Here is a 25,412-nt window from a genome sequence, read left to right as displayed (position 1 = left end):
GAGACTTTGCGCAGCTTTAGGACCCCGCGGAAGCGCGCCGCCCGCTGCAGGACTGAAGACATGGACCGATTTGTATGCGCTCGCGCTCATCCTCTGCATTAACACCGCCACAGATAACGGTTCACGATTCCCATCTACGGAGGGATTAGGGTTCTTTTCGGGATCTTGATTTGCTTTGGGAATCCGCTCCTTTTGTTTTTATCAAACACCAAAGAGAAAACTACCAAATCTTCTCCATTTTTTTCAGTCAGTTCTTTTGATTTTTTTTCGTAATTTATTTGTTTTGGCGTGTTTGAGCTCCGAAATTGCGGCATCTTTACAGGAAAGTTGCAGAGATCCAATTGGCGACATGGACCAAATATATTTCTAGGTTAAACTAGAGGTAAATAAACAAGCAACCGCAAGGAAAATCGGGACACGCGGGTAAGTTACGTTTTTCTACGAAGTTGATCTGTCTTCGTTGCACAGGTTGGTTTGTGCAACCTGTGAAGGTTTATTCATTGCCTACAGCGCGTCGGAGAAGCGCTTAATGGTAAAGTTATGGTGTGTGCTTTCGTAAAAAAAGAAAAAACATACAGCCTTGTATTTTAACGGTGTAAAATATGATGTGGTAAATCCTATCTAATTCAGTATGAATTAATGAAAACGTACACTCAATGTGACAGCTAAAATGCACAGTTTAACCCCAAACCCTCTAAAATAAAAACTCTTGCACAGAGATATAAATATGGTAATCAAGATAAACCTCTTCGTTCCCAACCAGTGATTGTATCTCAATTATGGCCTGCAAAACTTTAAAGCGACCTTAAAGTGAAATATTATTGACCGCAAATTTGAACGGTCTTCGTATGGTATTTTCAAAATGAACAAACTGAAAATAACGTCTCACTATATATGTAGCCGGATCTCCGCCCTACATTTTTGTTGAATGAACGGTGTCAGTAACCGTTATTTTTTTTTTAATCGGTGTTCTACTATTAGGTCTCGTGTCCTGTTTTGCAGATGTTAAATTAACATCAGAAAGGGGTATTCACGTTTCGATCTACTTTTAACGCTGTGTTTTCTCGTGAGGTCGTCCGTAGCTGAGGTTTTTAGACCAGCGTTGCAAGGGTTTGAGTGTGTGTAAGTAATCCGCTGGTAGCAGTTTCTGTGAAGCCCTGCGTGGGATCGAGCCGAGTGCATTATTGATGAAGAATAACTCATTGGGGAACATTCCTTTTGCCCATTAGAGGCCGTCCCGAGCTTGTCTTTGAGGCGCAGCGACATTAAAGAAACCTCATCCACCTCGATTTCCACTGCGGTTCGCTGTGCGCCCAGCACGGGAGACAGTTTGTTAATATAGCGTAACTGTTAGAACTTGATTAATCACCTTTTTGTGATGTATACGGAGCTTTAGCGGCCTTTTTCAAAACATAGTTTCAGCATGTAATATTAGCTGCTGTTTTGTGACATCGTACGGTGTCCTTTACGGTTCTCAGTAATAACCACTCGTGGTTTCTGATAAATTTTGTCAGTGGGGTCTGGTCAAAAGTGTAAGGTTTCTTTTGTGAGTTCTTTCTTGGCTTACAGGAGCAGCATAGAGAGATGATTACCATTTTGAGATAAAACAATGAAACGGACAGCTCGTAGAGTTATCACAGACAGTTAGCATCTCAGCCATTCTTAAGGATACATTTGGATTTTATGTCAACGGAAACAAAATACATTTTGCGAAGGGATTTAGCTGGCAGATGAAATACTGACCCACAAAGCGCTTGCACCCGAACTCGTGTTTTATCGCGAATTCGGTTCATATGGTAGCCGACAGTGAGTTCCTGTGCGAATATCGCTTCAGTGAAAAGTGAGCAGTGCCGCATTAATACCCAATTAAGAAAAAAATCCCAATCAATGTATTGTAATAGCATTGCACCCCGAATGTATGGTGTGGGTGGTCCCAGATTGATCTCGGGGGTTGTTTGCTTCTCATCTCGACCTGAAAAGGGGTTTCATTGTGGAGCAGGGGATCGCATTGTGCCTCTCAGACGGAGCTGCGGTCTTTGAGGGGTCGCTGTTATAGCTCTCCGCGAGCGTTGCGCGCAAGGGCGAGAGCCGCGGGAGCTGTTCAAGTAACGAGGTGCTGAAAGTTTGAACGTGGATGCGTTTTACTTCCATGTAGAAGACGTTATTAATTCATGAGTGGGATAGATAGATCGATTGATTGTGATACATTTATCATACATTTATTATACATTTTTGCATAAAATGCACAAAATGTTTTGCACGCACTGTTTAGAAAATCTCTGGACTTGACCCAAAATTTTGAATAATTTGTCAAATTTAACAGATATTGTTTTCCACATTAAAGCAATCTGTTCCAGTATACTTACATTTTTATTAATGCAGATTCCACCCCACTTTCACTATCTGACAACCTTCATGGTGAAGAGCAGATACCTGACATTTCCAAGTACTTAAAACTTCCATGCGCACATTTATGGAAGAACCTGACTTCCCTCAGAAAGCTGGCTTCCCGCACAAAAGCGGGAGACTTGGACAAAATGCCATCGGTCACCACACCACAGTTAATATCTCTGCTCAGCTCGAGGGAAATGTCACTGTCTGTTTGCCATTTCTTCACAAGGTGCAATTTCACACAATCTCATCACACGCCCACATCCTACACCCCAGCTGAACCACGGTGGCCTCTAGAGGGCTAGCGTGAGAAGGCTCTGACCACCACAAGAGACATGTTTTTTTTTTTTTTTTTTTTTTTTAAAAAAGCAAGAGCTTGGCTTTGTTGTCATAATGTGGAGTAATGTCAGCATCTCCCACCCTGCAGTTGTCCAGCTCAAAGCATTATCCTTCATAGCATTTCATGTACCAGTCCCTCCCCTCCTAAACCCCATTGCGGAGTTTCATTATTATTCTGCCCTAATCACCTGCAGGCTGAAGCTGAACCACTTCATTCTGCCATCCTTAGCTGCACTGATAGTCCATATCTGGTTATGATTATGATTCGTATTCAGGCTGAACAAAAGGACTTGAGTTTCGAGTAGATAAGACGTCTATGTTGCCGTTCGAGGAGTTGTAAGAGATGGGTTATGTTTTATTTGATTTGCTCTTTGTATTCTGTACCATGATTTGCAGTGTTCGGCAAATGTTCTACAGATGAGCTGTCAGGCAAAGCAATAAATAAATAATGCTGCTGCAAAATATCAGTGGTATTAATCGTAATATCCAACAAAAATAATGCATATTATTCTTGTTGGTTATTATATGCATAACCTGTTGTTGAAGAGTGAATGGACATCACCTCATAAGCATGAGATGTATCCAAGCCGTGAATCAGGCATATTGAATCCAGTCTTGCTGGAGCATGGCTTTCCATTGGTGCAGGACCACAGACAAATAGTCTCCTTAAAGTGGTTGCAATGGAGACAAACCATGGACTGTTTAGTGTTAAATGCAATTTACATCTCAGTTTTCTATGATATTTTTAATTTTAAAACATCAGCAGAATGAGCATTGAGTTGACATCATCATTAAAAACAGTTTGTTGAGCGAATATTTGCTTTAGAGATGTATTCATAGTGTTGCAAACCAAAATTTGTGTCAGGATGTTTTCCAGTGCCTAACAAAAAAAAAATAATAATAAACAGGAAATAGGATACATTTTCACCTTCCAACTGCATGTTAGTATTGCCTGATTCCTGACCTGAAGAAGTGATTGCAAAATCTGTAATTGTGATCCTGAGCAATGGGGTGTTGGTGGCGATATTCCTGTCAAGTGTTGGTAGGTTAGATTATTCCTGTCCATTTCAGGGGCTGCAAGGCCCGTGGGGCCAGCTAATAGAGTTACAGTGTTACACGATGGCCAATTCTTCCGTGAAGTATTTCTTCTCCTTCAGGGGGTCTTACCTTGGCACCTCTGTTCTGCTGATGCTGGAGTATGCAGTAAGCAGGGGATCAAGGGAGTGATTTACACTGCTGTGTGTGCACGCATGTGCATATGTGCATTTGTGTGTGTGTGCACGTGCACGAGTGTGTGTGTGTGTGTGTGTGTGTGTGTGTGTGTGAGTGTCAGAGTGAGCACAAGCTTGCACACTGAAGCGAATATGTTAAATTATCCATCATAGTAGCTAAGCTAGTTGGTGATGCTGTTTACTTTTGGCTTGTTGATTTGCTGACCATGTGTGTTTTGCCCTGTAGATTTGCAGACTGAATGGCGGTGCTGGGCTTTCGCAGCTCAAAGCACCTCCTTATTAATCTATGTGTGCAGTGGAGCTGTCTGTGCTTTTTGCGTAGTTTTAACGAGAGGCCATACTTTGTTCAGCCTCCAAACCACAGCCTCTGAGTCTGGCGCCTCCTACGGGCAAGAGATAAAGATTTCACACAGCATCCACATCTCTGATGATCTGATTCCCCATTCTGACCCCTGAAAAGAATGGTGACACATCCACACAAAATGCTCATCTCGTATGAGCTAAATGCATGCATGTAGCACATTATAGTGGCAGATGTTGCAGAGTATCAGAAACACACCCCCCCACCCACACACACACACACACACACACACACACACACACACACACACACACATACCACACTGCAGCCTCTTCAGCCACAGGTGCTCTGACTGCAGTCATCAGGCAAAGTGAAACTTCTCCCGTGGCCCTCTCCAGAGAGCACCAAGGTGTGACCGACAATAATCCGCCCGCCCGTATTCGGGGGGAATTTTGATTAAAAGACGGGGCTGGGGGTGTGAGGGGGAGGAATTTCTGTCAGCAGGCAACCCAGTCTGCTGTAAAATCCCCATTTTTATGCTCGGCCTCCGGATCCTCCCGTAACGAGGCCCCTTCGCGTGATCCCGGGCGGCGTGTCAGTCTCCTCGCCGAGTTCCTCAGACCGGGCGACACGTCTGCTCGGCATACAGCGTGTTGGGGTCCGCAGACCGGAACGGAAATACCCTGTTTTCCCGTTTCCCCCCCTTCCTGCGGGCGCCAGACTTTCTCCACTGGCCTGTGAACATGCGCCCCCTAAATCGCCGCATTTGTTTCAAATCATGCCACTGCCAAGTTCTTTTTGTCCTGTGATGTATAGGGTCTCAATATCCAGAAGGGTCCAAGCCCTCTTTGATCCAGAATGGAAAAAAAATTGCTCTCCCTTGCTTCACCCCCCCCCCCCCTTCTGCAATCTCCAGTTCCATCATTCAATTCACCATCAAGGCTTATATCTGGGGGCACTCATCTAAGCCAAGCAAAAACACTTTTTTTTTCCTGAAGAATTTTTTTTTTTTTTTTTTTTTTAAGGAATGGGGGGTGGAATTTGTTGAGTGAAGGAGGAAAGTGTTCACAGTATGCTTCTGCTTTTTGTCAAAATTTGCCAATTTTAAATTTCACCATTGGATATTCTCTTGGAATAACACAAGGATACATCACATCTGGGCAGATCTGATTCTGGTTGTGTGTAGGTCCTGCGTGCATGTGTGCACACGTGCGTGTATGCATGTTCCTGTTAGTCTATGCACATTTGCATGCATGTGCCAGTGGATGCAGGCAATCCTACAACTGTATTTTGTTTAGATGCATTAAAAGAGCTGATTTCCAGTTGAGGATGTGATATTTCAAGAGAGTAATCTGGGGAGGAAAATCATAAGTGACACTAATATGGTAGAGTAATTTCTACACGCAGTATTGTCTCTGTGAGTCATCAGGAGATGCTTGCGGCCACAACGTGGAGGCCCTCTTGATTGGGTGATTGAATTCCGTCTCCAAGGTGATTGACGACGTGGTGTCAGGAAGGAAGCGTGATAACTTCTCTTTGATGACATCGTAAAGTGATGATGCTCCTTAAGCATATCCCAGACACACAGCACGTCAATAACACACAATAAAGGCAATGAAAAAGCAATCAGTAATGAAACACACACACACAGAATCAATCTATCCATCTGCGTTGTCTTCCCAACTGACCATCTCTCTGACTGTCTGTCCATCTGTCAGTCTGTCTGCAGGTTGTCTTTGCCTCAGCTGTGCTCAGCCTTGCCCTGCTATTGTTGAAATCCAACTTCGCTGTGATTGTTAGATGAATGATGCATAAGTCCCAGGTCAGCTGAACTTTATTCTCCTGCCTCCTGCGCAAACACCTGTATCGCAATATCCAGCCCGAGTGATAATATCACAGCGTGATATTTCCTCCTGCCCGCTGCTATCTCCTCAAATATTCACAATAAAATGATAATACAGCGTTGCAATATGGGACCTAGCCAAAAGTCGCTAGGCTACAAATGCTTTGCAAACTGAGCAACCCAGAAACAAACAGATGGATATATATATAGACAGGAGTCTGTCGTAGGTATTTTGAAAAAGGCAGTCAACTGTAAGTAATGCTGCTTTAAATTTCAGAGTATATAACATGCAATGTATAGTATAAAAAATCAGAACGTAACGTGCAAACACAGAAACAGTTTATCTCCTGTACCCAATTCCTGGTCACAGATAACGTTTGTTGGTGTCACCTTGCTTTTCATATCCTATGAGAATAAACATTCAGAGTAGCAAAACACACTTGTTTTGACAGTTAAACCAAAAATGTAGAGATGAACATAGATATACTCTTACTTATTGCTTAGTGGAGGTTATGCACAATTTTCTTCTTGTTTTAAAAACCTACATGATACTTCTCATTTTGTAGCTTTCTTTCCTTTTCTCATGACCTCATTGATTCCTGACAAAACTGCACAGCTTCAGCCCAATTCATCAATAAATTCAGTTGTTTAATTCAGCAAGTCATTTTTCAAAGGAGTTCCACCCACTCAGTTGTGCTGGGAAGGCATTCACTGGAACTCTAGGCCTCAGCCGACATGGTGAAACCTCCATTTGTATAAATAAGAATCACATTGAATTTCAATAAAATGTGAGTATGCATTATTTATGGTAAAATAATACAATTTGTTTGTAGCTGCAGAGAGGGTCATTGGGTTCTGTAATGATTTTGTTAAAGGCTTCAGTGCAGGCATGGATGCGTGTTTTAAGACAGGGGTAATTTTATTACGTTATTGATTGACACAAGGCCTAATGTATTTTTTTTCCACGCTTCTTTCACAGCCAAGGTAAATATTTGGGGTACCTGATTACCTGTCCTGGAGGTATTTGACAGGTGCAATGCTGATCTTGGGCGTTGGCACGCCTGGATAGTTTTCAAGACTGCTCGGCGTGGCTTTCAGGGTACAACCCGAGGGAAAACAGCAGCCCTAAAGAAGAAAGTACATTCAGAATGGGATCAGGAGAGCAGAACCGTGGTGTTGAACGTAGGCAGCATGAATTTGTCTTCACTCTCTCCCTTTCTGCACGTGTTTGTTCGGTTGCATGGCTTGCTGGCTGCGAGCTCCTGGTCATGTCTCCCATAGCTGGGATAAATCTCTATAATCCAAAGAGACGGAAAAGATATGCCTCCGTGGCAAATTTGAGGCTTATCGGTAAAATTGGAATTTACTACTTTGGGGGGGGGGGGGGGTGGGGGGTGGAGCAATGGAGGACATTAGATTTCATCCACTGAGATTAGTTATGTTTTAATCAGGAAGGTAAAGGTGGCCAAAAGTGAACAAGAAACTAAATCCAATGTTGCTAAAAGAATAAATAAATAAATAAAAGAAAAACAGCGTGTCTGCAATGTCTCTGTGCAAGGCTCACTGGATCACTGGACCCGTTGTCAGCAATCATTTATAGGCATCTTCTGCACTAAGCTTTATCATTCCATCAGTTTACTATTTATAGGTGAGCGTGGCACTTTTTAGGGTTTTTCTTTCACTCCTGTGATGCTGATTTTGAACAGTGAAGCGCAACCCCAACTGTTATTCTGAAAGCCCAGGCTTTGGGGCTGTGGAACAGAGCAGAATGAAACTCAGCAAGCTTGCAGGTCACTTTTCTTCCCGTTTGTCTCTGATGTGTTTGACAGTGTTCTCCGGAGTGGAGGTAAGGTGGAGAGAAAAGCTAACAGCTGCACGCCTGCTCCGATCAGTGTTTAGGGCTGTCCTGGTGGGAAAAACAATCCAAACGCAATCCCGAACGTTTGCTCCGCAAACATCCAGGTGTTGAATCGCCCAAGGCTGTCAGGGGACAGAGGAGTTATTTGCCCGCTGTCAAGCTCGATATCGGAATGCGATCGCTTTCATGGAGGCCTTGATGGATCCCCCCCCCCCCCTTGTTTTAATGATATTCCCCATCCTGTGCCCTCCGGCCCAGCAATCCCAGCTCCCCCTGATGACACCCTGCTCCCCCCGTGACCCCCCGTGGCCCCCCCACGAGTGGCGGAACACGGCGTGACAGCGGGTTTCATCACTCTGGCCAGACGCGGCCGTCACCAGCCGCGGGGGGTGGCGGGGGTCCCCCCAGTGACGCGTCTGTTCCTCTGACATCTTCTCCGCAGCGAGTCAATTAGTCAAATCCCGAGCTTGAGTGATGAGATCCCGGCATGGCGTGTCACAGAGGCTGCGTCGGCTCTTTGACCACTTACTTTATCTCCGCTGACACATTTTACTGAATATTTTCAAGGACAGTAGTCATGGTTTCTCTGCAGTGACTCACCGAGATTGTTGTCTCCCAGCTGCCTGTCATCTGGTCATTGTGAGTTGTGCGTACTGTGTGCGGGAATCTCATACAATACTATACATACTGCACTCGTACATTTGAACTCATGTTCATTGTGCAATAGCCTATTTATGTAGACCTCATTTATTCTGTACTTATTTCATGTATGTGTCCTGTACTGCTGCTGCTGCTGTTTATTCTAACATTGCTGTTGTTTAGTGTTTGTTTGCGAGCACTTATGAGAGACACTGGAACCCGACTCAAATTCCTTCTATGCATAGAAGCATGCTTGGCCAATAAAGTCTGATTTTGATTCTGATTCTGAAATACTACATGAATTTACATACCTGTTTAAGAGAAAAAAGGGGTAAGTCAAATTTGTATTCTCCAAGTGTGGACCTGCTTCAGATTTACTAGCGTTTCAGTGCAGAGGCACCTGGTGAATGCACCGCAGTGATCAGATTCACAGAGTGCGGTCAGACGGTTCTTACTCAGCAGTTCATTGCCTCTAACCTTTCATTTACTGTAGTAAATGGCTTTCTATAGATGAGATGTGCCTTTATAGCGGCCTCGTTACAGTGGAGCGTTCAAGCAATGAGCCTCTCACGGCTCAGATCTCGGCAGAGCAAAGGGCATCCTTCACGAAAAGAGGCAGGAGTGTAATGCTCGAGACGCTCCTCTTCTGCCTTTCTTTTTGTGTTCCAGATAAATCACAGCTATAAGGGCTCTCCATTAAGCTGCCCCAACTGTGTGCTTCTAGTAAGATCAGAGGTGACACCGACCATAGCCATATGTGGTGTGAGCCAGAAGCCCTTCAGGGGAGGAGAATAGGGAAAGTGATGGAGTGAGTGAAAGCGTGAGGGAGAGGACAAAGAGAGAGTGAGAATGACTGAGTGGCAGGAGAGAGGGAATCTCAACACACAGGCTGGATGAGTGTGGCTTATAACACGGAACCCATATCCTGTGCGATTCTCTTGGGCAGAGTCGTCTGGCTCGGTGATTCTAAAAACGCGGTGACTTCATACCGCAGAACTACATTACAGTTGTGGTGACACGTTCTCTCTGGTTCACCAGGCCGGGTGTGGCCTCCACGAAAGTGCTCTCACCTCTCTATTACCCTGTTCAGTGAGAGACACGGAACCTGGGTGCCGCTTGCATTCCGCCGTCTCCGTGGATACCCACCCTGTGATGCCACAGCAGACCCAAAGCTTTTTTCACCTGTGAGAAGCATCCTCGGGTCGTCATGGAGAGGAGAGACGTTGTGAGGGGGGGCGGACACCTCCCCTCTCTTTCCTCCTGCTTCCAAGTGACATCTAACATTTTGTTTTTTTAAAACGTTCTTTGGTCTTTTATTTTGCGTTCCTGCTGCATAATTTAGTGGATTTTAATGTACGAAAACAGCTTGAGACCCAGCAGGGGATGCCAGCTTTGTAATTGGGGTATTTTTCATCCAAAGGCGCTTTTTCAAACAGCTTTTAAGTCAGGATTTTTCTGGTGTTTTAGCACAGATGTGATGTGTCACTGTTTAGTGAGGACGAGGAGCTTGATATCTCTCCCAGGAGAATTTAACCCCCCCCACACCCACCCCTTTACACACACACACACACACACACACACATACACATACACATACACACACACACACACATCCCTCCAGATAAAGTCGGTAGAAAGTGCCAGTCCTCCATTATTGAATTGATCAGTTCTCAGAAGCAAATGCAGCCTCATGATAAGGAAGGCGAGGAGATGGGATGAGATCGGCATTCGGTCGGCTGTCCCGACAACTGCTTACACACACCTTTATATAAATCATTGCCGAGGTAGCCTGATAAAGATCTCAAGGCAAATAAATAGATCAGTCATTAATCCAGAATGAGCGGAATGAAATCGCTTCAAGGTCACCGTCAGGCTTGGTCCTTGCTGCCTGTCTTTGTCAACATTTAGCATTCGGAATTTCGTATGTATGATATTCATGAGTGCACTCTATTTTGGATGTGGCTGTTTGTTTTTACTCCAAAGCCGCAAGACACTGTTGACATCATTGATGCAAATGCTGGTGTCGGTAATCACTGTCAGGCAGGAGCCGGTTGAGTACACGTGTTCCTCTGTCAGACGGCTTGCACGGCAGCCGAAGTGCAGTGACTCTCTCGCAGATACCTGTGAATTGATAGCTGATACTCTGCGAGCCTGGCACAGCTTACGGCTCTGAGAGGGGAGAATACAGGAGCTGAAGGCCGAGGGAATGACAGGAACTGTCAGTCTCGTATTGCTGTGCATTTTTGTGGTTGTACAGGTTGTATAGGTTTGTGCATTACCAGTGTAAATATTTTCACTTGATGCAAGAGATCTTTCATCTCTTTAAGTGCGTGTGTACGTGTGTATGCACATGCATACAAGCATGCACTTGTGTGTGTGCGTGCATGCAAGTGTGTGTGTGTGTGTGTGTGTGTGTGTGCCTGCCTGCATACATGTGCTGCTGTGAGTGTGTGCATGTATGCGTGTGTGTGTGGAGGTGTATGTGTGTGTGTGTGTGTGTATGTATGTGTGTGATTGTATGTGTATGCACAGGTGTGTGTGTGTGTGTGTGTGTATGTGTGTGTGTGAGTGAGTGAGTGTGATTAAGCGTGACTGAGTGTGTGTGCATGAACATGTGCGCAGGTGTGAGTGTGTGTGTGTATGTGTGTGTGTGAGTGAGTGAGTGTGATTAAGCGTGACTGAGTGTGTGTGCATGAACATGTGCGCAGGTGTGAGTGTGTGCATGTATGCGTGTGTGTGTGGAGGTGTATGTGTGTGTGTGTGTGTGTGTATGTATGTGTGTGATTGTATGTGTATGCACAGGTGTGTGTGTGTGTGAGTGAGTGAGTGTGATTAAGCGTGACTGAGTGTGTGTGCATGAACATGTGCGCAGGTGTGTGTGTGTGTGTGTGTGAGTGAGTGAGTGTGATTAAGCGTGACTGAGTGTGTGTGCATGAACATGTGCGCAGGTGTGTGTGTGTGTGTGTGTATGTGTGTGTGTGAGTGAGTGAGTGTGATTAAGCGTGACTGAGTGTGTGTGCATGAACATGTGCGCAGGTGTGAGTGTGTGTGTGTATGTGTGTGTGTGTGTGTGCGCGAGTGAGTGACTGAGTGTGTGTGCATGAACATGTGCGCAGGTGTGAGTGTGTGTGTGTATGTGTGTGTGTGTGTGTGTGCGAGTGAGTGACTGAGTGTGTGTGCATGAACATGTGCGCAGGTGTGAGTGTTTATGTGTGTGTCAGTGCCTCTGCCGCTCTCTGCAGGATAGATCCGCCTGTGGAGACCCTGAGGGGGGTGCAGCTCGACTCGGTGTGTAAATTAAAACAGCCACTGTGGCGCTTAGCTTCTGAAGCCCGCAGCCTGGAGCCTGGGCCGCTGGAGAGAGTGAATACTGAAGGTGTCATAGAGAGGGAGAGAACAAGAACAGCAGGATCAAAAGAGCAAGAAAGGGAGCAAGAGGGAGGGGCAGAGACAGCGGGAGAAAGGGATTTGTGTCTGTGGAGGCTATAATGCCCACAACCCCTGGCCTCTTAATGAATGAATACTCTCTTCCTGGCTGCGGCTGGGGCTGAGGCTATCCTTACCCTTGTGTGGAGAAACCAGCCTCTTGCCCCATCTTGCCTCTGTGGTTAACAATCTGACTTTGCTGCCCGATGAATGTAATTCGTCCCCTTTAATTACCATAAGAGAGAGATTGGTATTCATGGCAGGGGACTGGGGAGCGGTTTTTGGTGGGCAGGGACCGCGCAGTTGCCCTGGGGGATTGTGGGAGGGAGAAGCTGCCTCAGGATTCCCGGGCTTTTGTTGCAGTGACAGGCACGGCCTCTTTAATGCTACCTATCGACAGCCGCGGCTGATTCAGTGTCTTTTTTTCCCGCCTTGATTGAATTCCCATTTCTCATCTCTCTGCCTGTCTCCCTCTCAAACCGCCCCCCCCCCCCCACATTCAATTTCACACCAGAGAGGAACTTTCTGTCGTATTGACGTTTGTCTGTATAAATGAATTCTCATCGACGTCGAAGGCAGGGTTCTGCGGTCTTACCACCTGAGCAGGGTTTAACACAGGACCCCGGAAAGTGACCTCGGGGGGTCAAAGGGCACAGGTCAGCCTTCGTCTGCCCACGGTGCAAGGTGGTGTCTGTCTGTGCTTACATTGCGTCCTGTTCTCACTGTCAGATGGGGCCAAAACGCAAACATCCAAAAAAGGTTACCCACGCTCAGACACCCACACACACATCTCATTATTTGCACAGTAGGAGCGACTGAATTGTCACTCAGGCTGTCTCAGGTATAGATCCAAAGGTACATCTTGCTCTTCAACCAAAAAATCAAACTGTTTTGCTCAAAGCTCCATCAGCTGGTTCTTCACTCCATAATGCTGGCCCACAGAAAACCTGCCACATCCTGTTTCCCAGAGTCCCTTTTCTTCTCTATGAGGCCTGGAGATGGAATGCACTGCCCCAGAGGAAACAGAGGGACCCCACTTTACCCGCACTCAGTCTTCCCTGCGGTCCATGTGGAGCCACAGCTGCACAGACAAGGGGAATCCCCCGTCTGACCCACACTCAGTCTCCCGGTGCCCCGCGGACTGACAGGGACCGGCCTGGATGTTTGCACTAATTCCCTGAGGTGTCCTTCAATCCCCTGTCCTGCTGAGTACTGACAGCGAGGGGTATTGTTTTTGCATCGTCCCAGTGGCCAGGCGTCCCCCCAGGACAGGGTGTGTGTGTGGGGGGAGTGTGGCGGGTTGACTGACACCTCTGTAAACAGTGCGAGCGATAGGCTGAGTGACAGCGGCGTTGCGGCAGCTCCCGCTCCCCATCTGGCCGCGTCCCCGACTCTGAAAACGAGGTGATCTGTGCGTGCACCAGCTCCCGTGTCCACCTGACACCCGGGAGGGGGTCAAAGGTCAGGGCCCTGCAGCCGTGCCGAGAGAGACCATCAGTAACCCCCCCTTCACCCCCCTCCTCCCCATCCCGATGCACCTTCACCCAATGGCGAAAAACAACAGCTACCGTGTCATCCATTACACTCCCCGCCGGCCTCGCCCGGCTTCTCTCCCACTTTGATATTTTCAATATTTTCCGTCGCGCTCTATTAGTTCCCTTAATGCAATATCATAACAGCAGAGCAGGGATTGTGTGGGCCGGCTCTCCATTCGTCTCTCTGTCTGTCAGTCGCCCCGGCGTCAGGGTAACTAAGACGGATGACTCCACCTGGACCGTCCCGCGCCGGCGTAGAAATGGCCGTCCCACTGAGGCCTCTGGGTAGCGGCAATGGAACAGGAGCTCCTCTGGGCCTCTCCCTGAGTATGTAATGACCTAATGTAGATTCAGGATCAGAAGACAGGGGTTATCTGTCTATATCAAGAAAGGTAAAGGGTGAGACAGGGAATTGTTTGTGAGTGAGTGTGTGTGGATGTGTGTGGTTGTGTCGATGTGTTTAGGTGCACACACACACACACACACACACACACACACACAGTTGTTCTCTCATTTTTTCCTCTATATCTTGCACTCATCCAGTCAAAACAACAATCTGACCAATTTTACTGGACATATATTTTTCTTTTATTATTTTTCTACTATATACACATTTATATACACACTTAAATACGTGCAAACCATCTGTGTTGATTGTTGATTGTTGGCACTCATCTGCAAGGAAAGTAGGTTTTTGCAACTTTCTTGCAACTCTCTTCAGTCTGTACGCTATAGAATTCCCTAGTACAATCCTCTGCTAAACATTGGCACAAATGAGCAGAAAGATAATGTGGTCACAGGCAGTAAGCAGCTCAAAAAACAATTTACTGTAACTGTCTTGATTGATTATTTTTGGTCACCCCCAACAATCCTATTAAGGAAACGTCCACTTCAATTCAACAGTGTCTAAGGAGCCACAGAAAGTCAATGAAAATTCTCTGTAGGATGGCGCTTCTTTTGTAATTATTTAATAAGTACACAAGTGCCGCTGTTAAATTATAAATCTAAGTTTATTGGCTCATGGGGGATCACTGCATTAGTAAGTCACAAGCATTTGATATAGAGCTGCTTGGAGAGTTAAAAACTTATTTAAACATTTGAAGAGTGTTTTTGTATTTGAAATATGCTTTTGCCCTTAGAACCAGAGCTCTTTGCCATAAAAGTGATTTGTTCCCGTGAATAATAATGATGACCATTGATGTCGATGTCGACTAGATCAGTTCAACAGCTTATATAAAACTTTTTACTGATTTGTGGACTCATTTAAATGAGAATATTGATTGATCAAAGTTTGATGTTTGGCATCATATGTTCAAAAAGGAAACCCTCGTCAAGATCATTCTTGTAGTAGTTTATTTACGTAACACACACAACAGTTCTTAATGCAGTTGCCAGATCAAGGGAGAGGGGGCCATGTAGTCAGAAATATGCTGGATTCAGCTTTGGAGGAGTTGTGAGAGCCGCAAAGAGATGAGAAGAGACACTGTACAGAGAGCAGAGGTCTGTATTTTATGAGGAGGCGTAAGTGGGTTTAAGTGAAGTGTCATCGCTCTCTCTCCATGTCTCGCTTGTGTGGGAAAAATGGAACCGAAGCACAAAAAGAGTTCATTTTTCCCCTTTGAAAGGCGGCCGCCCGGGTCACATCCAACGGCCCCTCGCTTCGTAGGCGTGTAATCATGCCCCCCCCCCCGCCCCCTCCACCCACCACCACAGCACCGAGCTTGTTTAATGGACTCTAATACCTCAGACATCTTTCATAACCCCACATGCCTTGCAAGCGATAATTAATCCCCACAAAGCTTTTAAGGATGATTCAAACAAATGCTGTGCTCCGTGGATCACTGCTTCTTTTTTTTCCTCCTCTCCCCTCTGTCGCCCACCTCCAATCCTGTAATCAGCGTCAGCCAACGTGTGTACTTCACTGCTTTCAGAATTCTGATCTCTGGCCTCCTTAACAGGTTTATGAGCAAGAAGATGAGTCCGCACGATAAAAGACCTCAAGACATTGGATATCATGATCACCTCTTTTTAAATGATGCAAGCTAATCTGTTGGCAGCACTGTTGGTCAGTTACTGTTAGCTATGTTAGCCGCTAAGTTAGGAGCAATTGTCGATACAATAGCCTGCCCAGCACACACAGCTGTAAAAAAGGATACCTTCTGTGACTGGAAAGGGTCATACTGTTTTACTTTGGTATAGTACTTCATAAATGAGACGTTCATGGTTGAGCCTAAGGCGTTGCTTATTTGTGATAGGATTAACTCTCTGTGCCACGGTCCAGTAACAGCATCTAAAGGTCACCCTTTTGCACCTTTCCCTGTCCTTGCCCGGGGATGTGTGTGACTGACAGGAGGATGACCAATCAGATGCCCCGCATCAGATATAAGTATGCAGTATGGAAGGCCAAGCATTTACAACATAGCCCTTTCTAGATGGAGTGAAGTCAGCAGGGCAAGCTATCCATGCAGGGAACATTGCCCACCTGTGGAGATGATGAAATACAGTTAAACTACATACAATTTTCCAAGACAGTGGCTTGCAGTCCGGGAACCAAGAGGTGTTGGAAATGTAGTGACTGTGAGAGCAGGAATAAGCTGTCACTGGACAGGCCTTATGATCGGAGTTAACCAAGTCTGTGATTGGTCTCCTTTTTATACCCTTAATACCCTTTTTATTATTTTAGTTTTTTTTTTTTTTTTTTTATTCCACCCCCATCTGGTCAACTTGCTGACGCGGGGGCAGTCCGCTTATAGAGGTTCTGGACTCTATTTACATCCATTTCCATAGCAAACACCTCTGCTTCTCCCTGAGAATGTATAATGCACAGGAAAAAAGATGGCCACAGCTTGGGTGGGGGTGGGGGTGTCGGGGGGGGGGGGTTCTATACAGAGACTCTTTCCCCCTCGTCCTGTCCTCGGTTACTGCATCCTGTCTCCTGCCCCCCACCCCACCCCTCTCTCCCCCCCCCCCTTATCACACAGGTGAGTGTGTAACCCATGCAGGTGGCGCGGTAGTGAGCTCAGGTCATGCCCTCTGATTCATACATGCCCGGAGAGGGCCGACGGAGCGTTTTAAAAATCACATCATGTCTCTCTGCAGTGGTGGCCCTCACTCATGCTTTTGCCCCCTCACCACCTCTCTCTCTGCATCTCTGTTCAGCCAACGCAGCCTACTTTATTGGTATGACAAGGATCACATCTGTAATACCAAAGCATGCAGCAGCACGAACAATACACTGAAATTAATCACAAGCAACAAGGGACAATGAATATTATTTATATATTATTTTATCATTTGTAAAATATTAAAGATATAGTCTCCCTTCTGAGGGTACAGAACTTTACACTGGCCTCATTTTGAGGAGCACCGGGTCATTCTGGACAATTTCATTTGAACTGAAGTGCAAGGCAGGTCAGTCACATTAGGTTGGTAAGATTAATCCATGTCGGCCATTTGAGTCGTTCATGGGCACGGCCTCTGAAGCGGGGAGGATGGAATGCAATCCGTCCTGAGCCCCTCTCTGTTCCTCTCCTCTTCCGTTCACTCCCCTTCCGTCTTGCTCTCTCCCTCTCCCTTCCCTGTGCCCCTCCTGTCTCCTCCCTTTCTATTCTGCTGTACTGTGTTATATTTTTATTCCTCCCTCCCTCCCTTTCCCACTCCTGTCCTCTACTCTCCCCTGTATCTGGACACACTTTCTGCCTGCCTGACCCTTCTCAAGTGTTTAGGAATCTGCGTTTGTCATGTTTGCATGCGTGTGTGTGTGTGCGTGTGTGTGTGTATGTGTGTGTGTGCGCGCGTGTGTGTGTGTGCGCGCACGCATGCGTGTGTGTGTCTGCGTGCATGCATGTGTGCGGGCATGTGTGCCAGCGTGCGGGCTGGCGTACGGGGGTGTGTGTGTGTGTGTGTGTGTGTGTGTGTGTGTCTGCTCATCCTCATCAGGACTCAGTAACATGGGCACCATCCCAGCAGACTTCATCCCAGCCCCACTGATTTATCTCCAAATCTTAACAACAAATTATGCAGTGGTGCATTTCCTATAGATACCCACTCAATTAATTACCACCTTGGCACAATCTCCTGGCTACTGTAACAAGCCACTTAATGCAAATTTAACTTTTCAGAGCATGAGTTGAGAGTTAATTCTAGTCAAGTATGAAAACACACTCCACGCAACGCATACACAACTGATTATTAAGCTCTGTGTTTTTCACGGATGTTTGCTCACTGCACTCAAAGACAGGAACAAGGAGCTGGCAGCACTGTTTTAACTGTCCTGCAGAGGGGAGGACAAAAAAGTGGATGCATGAAGCAATACTTACAGTAATTACAGTAATTACAGTCTATAGCTGGACAGACATTATCTATCCTGTAAAGTCATTAGAAAAGGGTAGAGACAGGAGAGCAGAGTCACTGAGGACTGGACAGGGCACGAGATGATTGTGATGATCGAGGAGACAAGCACACACACACACACACACACACACACACACAAATCTGAGCAGGTAGGATAGGCAACATGGAGCACTACGTGTGACTAATATTTCCTGCACTCAAATGGAGCCACTCCTACAGCTGCACTATCAGTATGCATCTCTTCATCAAGTCAGTCTCACAAAGAAGAGCACATCCTCATCCCTCATTAGTTATAGATTGTGTATCATTGCAGCGCATTGACTATGATTAAGCTATTTTGCCTTATTACCAAATTAAATGAATGTCAATTATGTGTAATTGGGATATTATGAGTACGTATCACTCGGTTTGCAAATGATTCGGTTCTTTTAATTACAGTATATGTATAATAAGGTTTGTTTGCTCCTACTCAGACAGCTACTGTGGTAAATCCATCCGGATTAGAGAAGTATGGTGAAATCTGTGAGAGAGTGATCAGATCCTTCTTCGCAGTCAACATTACACCCGCACTGATGGTAGCTTTGCTGCGTTTTGACCACTGCTGGCTCTGGTCAGGATCTACCTGCATTTTAACCTTAATTGCCCTTGATTTTTGTGCAGATCTTGTGTCAGTGTAAGACCATACATTCCACCAATGGTGAATCATTATTTCTTAGGCTGTTGTGTCGGTGAGATTAGTGAGATGAATAGGATGTTGCAATGAAACAATGTTTTCTGTTGACCTGCATGCATGTGTCTGTGTAGTAGTACAGCTATTCATTATCAGCAGCACAGAGCTCAATGAGTCTTGGTTTCAGTGTAGAGATCCTTTGCTGGGTAGATGCAGCTTTCACAATCTGTAACCGAGTGAGTGTTCTATTGCAATCACAGGTAGCTGGACACCGTGCAAGAATGTTGCCTATCCTCTTCTCTGGCTGAGATGACTGCCATTTGGTTCACTTGGTCAGTTGGTCAGTTGGCACAGTTGAGAATTTTATCACACAGATTCGCTGTCAGTTCCCTCTGATAGGTAGAACTGACACTTCACCCTTTCCCGTCACTCCATCTTGTTTGTTGGGTCATGAGCTCAAAGGGCTGCTGGAGGAAGAGAGACGGAGGATGAGGGACGGGTAACAGGAGAAAAAGGAAGGAAGGACAGTAGTGTGAGAAATAACAGTGGGAGCTCTGAATTGTGGGATTGTAATTCTGGGTGGGACACTGCTCTTATACCCTTGAGTAAGGTACTTGACCTCAGTTCTGTCAGTACAAAATCTGTGAACCAAATAATGGGTACCATGAATAATGTAAAGAGCTAGAAACTGAAAAATAAAATAAAATGAGCTGTAGAAAGATTGAGAGTAGGACAGATGGCACAGAAATATAATGAGAAAGGGATGGATAGAGGGAGATAAAGACAGAGGAGGTGCTTAACCCACCATTTTATTTTTCTGTGTTTCCCAGCTGTTTTGAGTCTGCCTGTCTATCAGACGACCTGTCTTTCTGTCATATGGAAGCTCTGTGTATAAATATATCATGGGATGTGGTTTTGTGCTCTTGTAGACTGACACCCTGATGAATAGTTTATGAACTGTTCCAAGGCGGGAATAGATAACGGATTCAGGGCAGGTGCCCACCTGTGGAGTTCTACCCAGCTCTGGCAGGCGAAAAGCTGTTGATTGGACCCCCTCTCTGGCTTCATTTCTTAATCCGTTACTGTGCTGGAATGAAAACGTGGAAGCCCTGAAGAAGACCAGCCCCAGTGCATGCTGGGAAATCCCGATCCTGTTTCCCTCTGTGCCGACGGCCCTGGAGTTCTCGGCGGTGTTAGAGGAAGGTGAAACTCTGAAAACTCCGCCACCTGTGGCCCTCCCCATCTCTCGCTGTGAAAGACCCCCCCCCCCCCAATCTTCCGAAAAGTGCAGCTGAGACGGGCAATTAACTTCGATATTCCTCCTGTCAGTTTTTATCGCCGCAGCTCCGAGTCTCGGGGTGCTGGCAGGCGCCGCGGCCCCGTGCGCTAATCCACACAGACGCCTGGGCGGAAGCGCAAAACTCCGCACCGCTGAGGGGATCTCATTTGCCAAAGTGTACTCACCGAGCACTCGGTAATGACAGGTGCCTGTGGCTGCATCGCCTAAGAAGGTCTGGGAGTCTGAATCTCTGATGTTTTATATATACACGCACACACCCAGCTCGCTTGTCAGTCATGACTAATGAAAGTCAGTGGCATCTTGGAGTGCATGTTTATCATTTGTGTGGCGAGGGATACCGGTGTAAGGGAGCAGAAGTGGTCCTTGTCGTTAAACCAAAATGAGGGTGATTGCTGTCATTTTGAGGCAGTTTAGTTTGGGAAGAGGTCATGTCCTTTACCGCGTTCATCTTTTCCATTATTGGACTGATACAAATCTCTTCAGACGTCCTGTAACGGCTCCTACTCGACACCAAGTCTGTCATTTTTCCCCTTATGATGTCAGAAAGTGACAGAGACAGACAGCAAGAGGAAGTGGGAGAAGCCTGTGGTGCAGACGTGTGAGAATTGCACTGCGCCCCGAGGTTTTAAAAGGAAGACAGCAAGGGACAGTGAGGTGCCTCGTTTGAGCTACTTGACACACATAATGAAAGGGTCGTGTTTTTCTCACTGTCTGCAGTTTGCAACCAAGCTTAACAACTGTATACAAAAAAGATTTGACAGGTCTTCAGTGTTCAATGTTCAGCTTATATAGTTGCAAGTTTAAACTGCTCTTGAAACTACCCATTGAGGAGATTTTCCAATTGTCAGACAGGGTTATGAAGTGTGGATGCTAAATAAATTAGAAAAGTCAGAACTGCTTTTGAATCTTTAACAGAAATGTAGAAATGCTGGAGTGAACCTGTCTTTTGAGTAATAAATACAATGCTGCCTTGAGCAAGATCAGTCCAGCTAAAATATGACTTTGTAATGGTTTTGAATGCAGTTATCTTATCAATTCTTAAATAGCAGTGCCTCAAGTGCACTGACGCAGATGTATACACACACACACACACACAGACTCACACTCACAAACTCCTCTGTAATATCTGAGATGAGAGCAGACCCACTGGGTTTTGTGTCTGGATAATGAGGCACCTGCAGTAAGCAGAACGGGACAGAGAAACTGCCTCTTGGCTCTGCTGAAGGGTTCTTGGCTCTGCAGGCCGGCTTCTGGATTAAAAAAAAAAAAAAAACCATGCCGTTTAGTAGCGCTAAGTGCGATTGATGGTGTAAAGTCAAGCGCTGAGTAATGAGCATAAGCAGTTTATAGGATTGGGATCATCAATTTGAACTGCGCATATGGGCGTATTGGTTAATATCAAATGATATGGTTAAAGAGGATGCATTAAAAATGATTAGGGTGGTTATTAACCGCAGGAATTATGTCATTGCATTAGTGTTAGCTATAGCTGCCTGCACTGTGGCTTGGCTTCCATTTGGATGTGGCAGTGGGTTAGCGGGGAGTGGGGGGGCATTGTGCTGCCTTTGAGCAAAGCACAATGACAGGGGACACATAAAACAGTAAAATGCGCTGGCAGCAGGAAGGCGTAATTAGCATGGCACAATTGCCCTGCTTACGACGCAACTTTTATAATTGGAGTTATGATTGCGGCATGATAATGACCGCGATGCCGCTCAACGATAATGGGTACTGCCATTGTGTTGTTTTTGTGTGGTGGGACATCTGACATGGAGGGGACGTAGAGGGACACAGAGGGAGCCCGTGCCACCTCTCTGCCCCCCCTTAACTGCTGATCCAATCAACGCGGAGGAATTGCACCTCGCTGGGTCCAGGTGATGCAGGCGTTGGGGAAACAGTTCGGGCACCTGAAAATGGGGGCGGTGATGTGAAATTGTCCTTCCTCCGCCCGCCTCACAGTCCGCACACCTGTGGCCTGTAATCCGAAACCCTCATCCCAGCTCCACTCCTGTTGCACACCGGCATTGTGTTCGTAAAACAGGCATCTCTCCTGACCTGTGCTGCCCTAACTTTCATTCTGGTCCCACCTCTTCAGACTACATCTTGGTTCTACTTCCATCCCTGCCCCCTAACACCTGCTACTTCATGCGTTTGATGTTAATATTATGTGTAGTATGTGATGCAAGTATGAATGTGTGTTCTAGGGACTGTTGTATCGGAGTACACTTGACTTTTGTCAGAGTGCTCAAGTTAACTTGTGGTAGGGCTTGAATAGTGTTAAGCTCACACTCGCTGGTCTGGGAGTGTTGCTCGTTTAAACTGAATGGATACGCATATGTTCTACTGTGATGGCAGTCGCTCTGGAGAAGAGCATCTGCTAAATTCTTGTAATTTAATGTATGTAATGTCCCATCCGGGTAGACAGAAAAGGCCTCAGCCAATAGCTGGACGGGTGGAAAGCCGTGGACAAAGGAAGCAAAGCTGGCCACTCCGTTTTCTGTATCTCAGACCATGGTTTGTCAAGAACCTGCAATGCTTTGCCGAAACTTTTTTTTTTTTTTTTTTCAGCCGCCAAACTTTTTCCATCAAGTTTTGTTGTCTTTAAGAGATTTAAAATGCATCTCCGTAGAGGCGGCGGGGCTTTTAGTAAGATGAAATGTGAGATCGCTCCTTTCCGTGGCGGCTTGGCGGCACTTGAGATGGCGGTGAGTTTTTTTTTTTTTTTTTTAGCTGGCACCCAGTGGGAAAACGCCCTCACCGCAGGCAGTGGTGTCTCATCCATCACAGGCCGCCCTGAGGCTGGCTGGCGGGGTAGGGGGGTTGGGGGGGGGGGGGGGGGGGGGGGCAGGCATCTCCCTCCAGGACGTAATCAGCTTTTAATTTATCATTCATGAGATGACGGATAACGGTGTAAGGATCTCCTGTGACCGCGCCCGCTTCTCCCGTCACAGCCAAAGAGCTCCTGCCTCTTTAATTTCCTCTAATTTTGATTAATCCTGCGTCTCTGCTGTTGACAGCGTAGGGAAACAAGAAGGGGGCGCCTTCACGCTCGGAGTGCGCCTCTGGGCTCCTTCCCCAAATATTGGTGAAATTTCCATTTACGCATTTACGCGAGGCCTGCAGCAGTGAAACCGCCACTGGCTCTCACAGGTACCCAAAGCCCACAAGCCTGTTTTCATTAAATGCCGGGTGTTTCTAATTAAAGTACAGCTGCACGGTATTCACATACAGTAGGAGAAGGTGACAGCTGGAAGCTTACTCATATACATCTGCTTTAAAAGGTTTTTAAAGCACTCAAAATCCAATATGAGTGAAGCTCACAATATCGGCTATTCATATGCTAGAAATATCCTTTATTCATATGGCATAAATGGGTTCATTTGGATTAGGACTAATAGCCCTCTGATGCACTTAAGCACAATGGCTGAATGAAATGTGTGATGAGTGATCAACAGATGAGCTCAGGATTTAATTCCAGGCTCAGGCGGGTTGGAACACAGACACTGAAGTGGGTGAAGTGCGCGGCACCTATTAAGATTTTATTTCTTCTCAGACATGATGCCTATCTGTATTGGTCCCTCAGTGGTGGAATGAACTTCCCACGGGGGTCAGGAAAGCGGCATTACTAGCCTTCTTCTGAGGCAGACTGAAGACCGACTTCAGACTGCATCTTGGTTCCACCTCAATCCCCACCCCTTAACACCTGCTACTTGTGTGTTACTTGTGTTACTTGCTGTTTGTTTCACGTGTAGTACCACAGTGTTTTTTGGATTCTGTGATCTAGTGATTGTGATGCGTGGACGTATACTTGACTACTACTTGTCTAGTCAGGCTGCACAGGTTAACTTGCGGTAGGCCTTGAACCGTGTTATGCTAACACGCTGGTTTGAGACTGTTGTTAGCCTGGTCTGACGCTGTTGCTCATTCAGCTCAAATGGATGCACTTCTGTTCTTTTGTGCTGGAAGTCGCTCTGGATAAGAACGTCTGCTAAATGAACGTAATGTAATGTAATATATCTCATCCATCTCCCTTTCGAAGCTGTCCATCACCCCCTGCCTATCCCACAAGCCCCTGGGGCATACCCAACCACAGAGTGATTAGTGGGTGCCGCCCGCAGAAGGAGAGTGAAGGTAATATACACTAAGAGGGAAGGACAGCTTAGGCATGTGTTGTTCCCCTATGTACCAATCACTTTACAGCGCTCCGGCAGGTTAATCCTTTTATTGTAATGAAGTGAGGGGAATAATGTACTGTAAACGTGAGCCGTTTAATCCATATCTGTCATTTTTTTTTTTCTGAGGGGGAGGAGTATCCGAGGTGGCGTTAAGCGAACGCGGTGAGAGGGGGCGGAGGGAACGATCTGTCGGAAAAGTGACACCCGGGATAAAGAGAGCCGAACGCACTCGAGGAGATTTGTCCCCTTGTCGTCTGACACCGCTTCCTACCCAACCCAGACCCCTCCTCTCTTTCTCTCAATATTCAATTTGCGGTTTCTACCACCTTTATTGGCATAGCAGAAGACATTTTTATCAGAATGCTATAGGCAGAAAATGGCACCAAACTGTACACAATTATACAAATTAAGCCAAAATTAAAGGCGATTAATGCTATTTTGTCTAATAATGATGTGAATATTGATACTCATAACAGCAACTAGGGTAAACTATGATAGATTATTTATAAATATTATAGCAGTGCACAAATCTGTTTACATCTGAAACTGACAATATTTTGACATTTTTCAAGGAAAGATAATTGTAATTGTGTGCATTCACTCTCCCTCTCTCCTTCCTCCCTCTATCTGTTTGCCGTGTCTCTCTCTCTCTCAGTCTCTCTCCCCCTCTCTCTCTCCTTCTCTCTCTCTCTCCCCCCCCCTCCCTCCCTCACTCCCTCACTCCCTCACTCCCTCACTCCCTCACTCCTCAGAAAGTGTCTTGGCCTTGTGATGGAAATGGATTTCTGTGGTGGTCTGTCCCCGCTCATTACCTAGCCAGCCCCTGTAAAATTGTTTATTCAGTGGTTATGCGGCGTGAGACGAACAAATTTGCTCCACCACTGAGCTGCGGCTGATGATTCTTCCAGAATAGAGTGTGCGATCACGCTGCATGGTCGCCTCTCCCTCTCCCTGCCCGAACCCGCGTTCACACCGCCACGTCCTTCCGGCATGTGCCACGCGTGTGTCGCAGATAGCGCCGCGCGCACATAAATTATGCATGAAAATTGGATTTCATGGACTCGGGTGCGCTGGGTGTTTCTTAATGTTTTTGTCAGACATGAGTTACTAAGTGATTGTTGGTGCTGATATTGCCAGTACACTGACTTCTATTATGTGTTATGGTGAAAGATTACAGTGCAAATGTGCACAATGTTTAATCGCTGCTTACTGCATCAAGAAGCTAGCTCTGTTGATAGAGGTGTCCTCATGTAAAAAAAAATCTATCTTTGGTTATGTTTATGCTTATTCCTTTGGCAGACTCTTTTATCCAGAGCATATAATGAATGCATATAGTTAGACAACATGAAC

At 46.1% G+C, this 25,412-nt stretch overlaps 1 protein-coding gene across 1 annotated transcript in view; it reads left to right on the top strand.

The window, feature by feature from the left end:
* The first annotated feature begins 278 nt into the window (after positions 1–278).
* The window catches only part of robo1 (roundabout, axon guidance receptor, homolog 1 (Drosophila)), a 325,278-nt gene continuing 300,144 nt past the window's right edge, over positions 279–25,412 (top strand). Inside the window, exon 1 of the mRNA XM_036536220.1 lies at positions 279–423. The gene's annotated coding sequence lies outside the window, so the exon portion shown is untranslated. The remainder of the gene's footprint in view (positions 424–25,412) is intronic.

This window comes from Megalops cyprinoides, chromosome 9 (genome assembly GCF_013368585.1).
Source record: "Megalops cyprinoides isolate fMegCyp1 chromosome 9, fMegCyp1.pri, whole genome shotgun sequence".
NCBI classification, from domain to species: domain Eukaryota; kingdom Metazoa; phylum Chordata; class Actinopteri; order Elopiformes; family Megalopidae; genus Megalops; species Megalops cyprinoides.
This window is presented reverse-complemented; position numbering and strand designations above follow the sequence as displayed.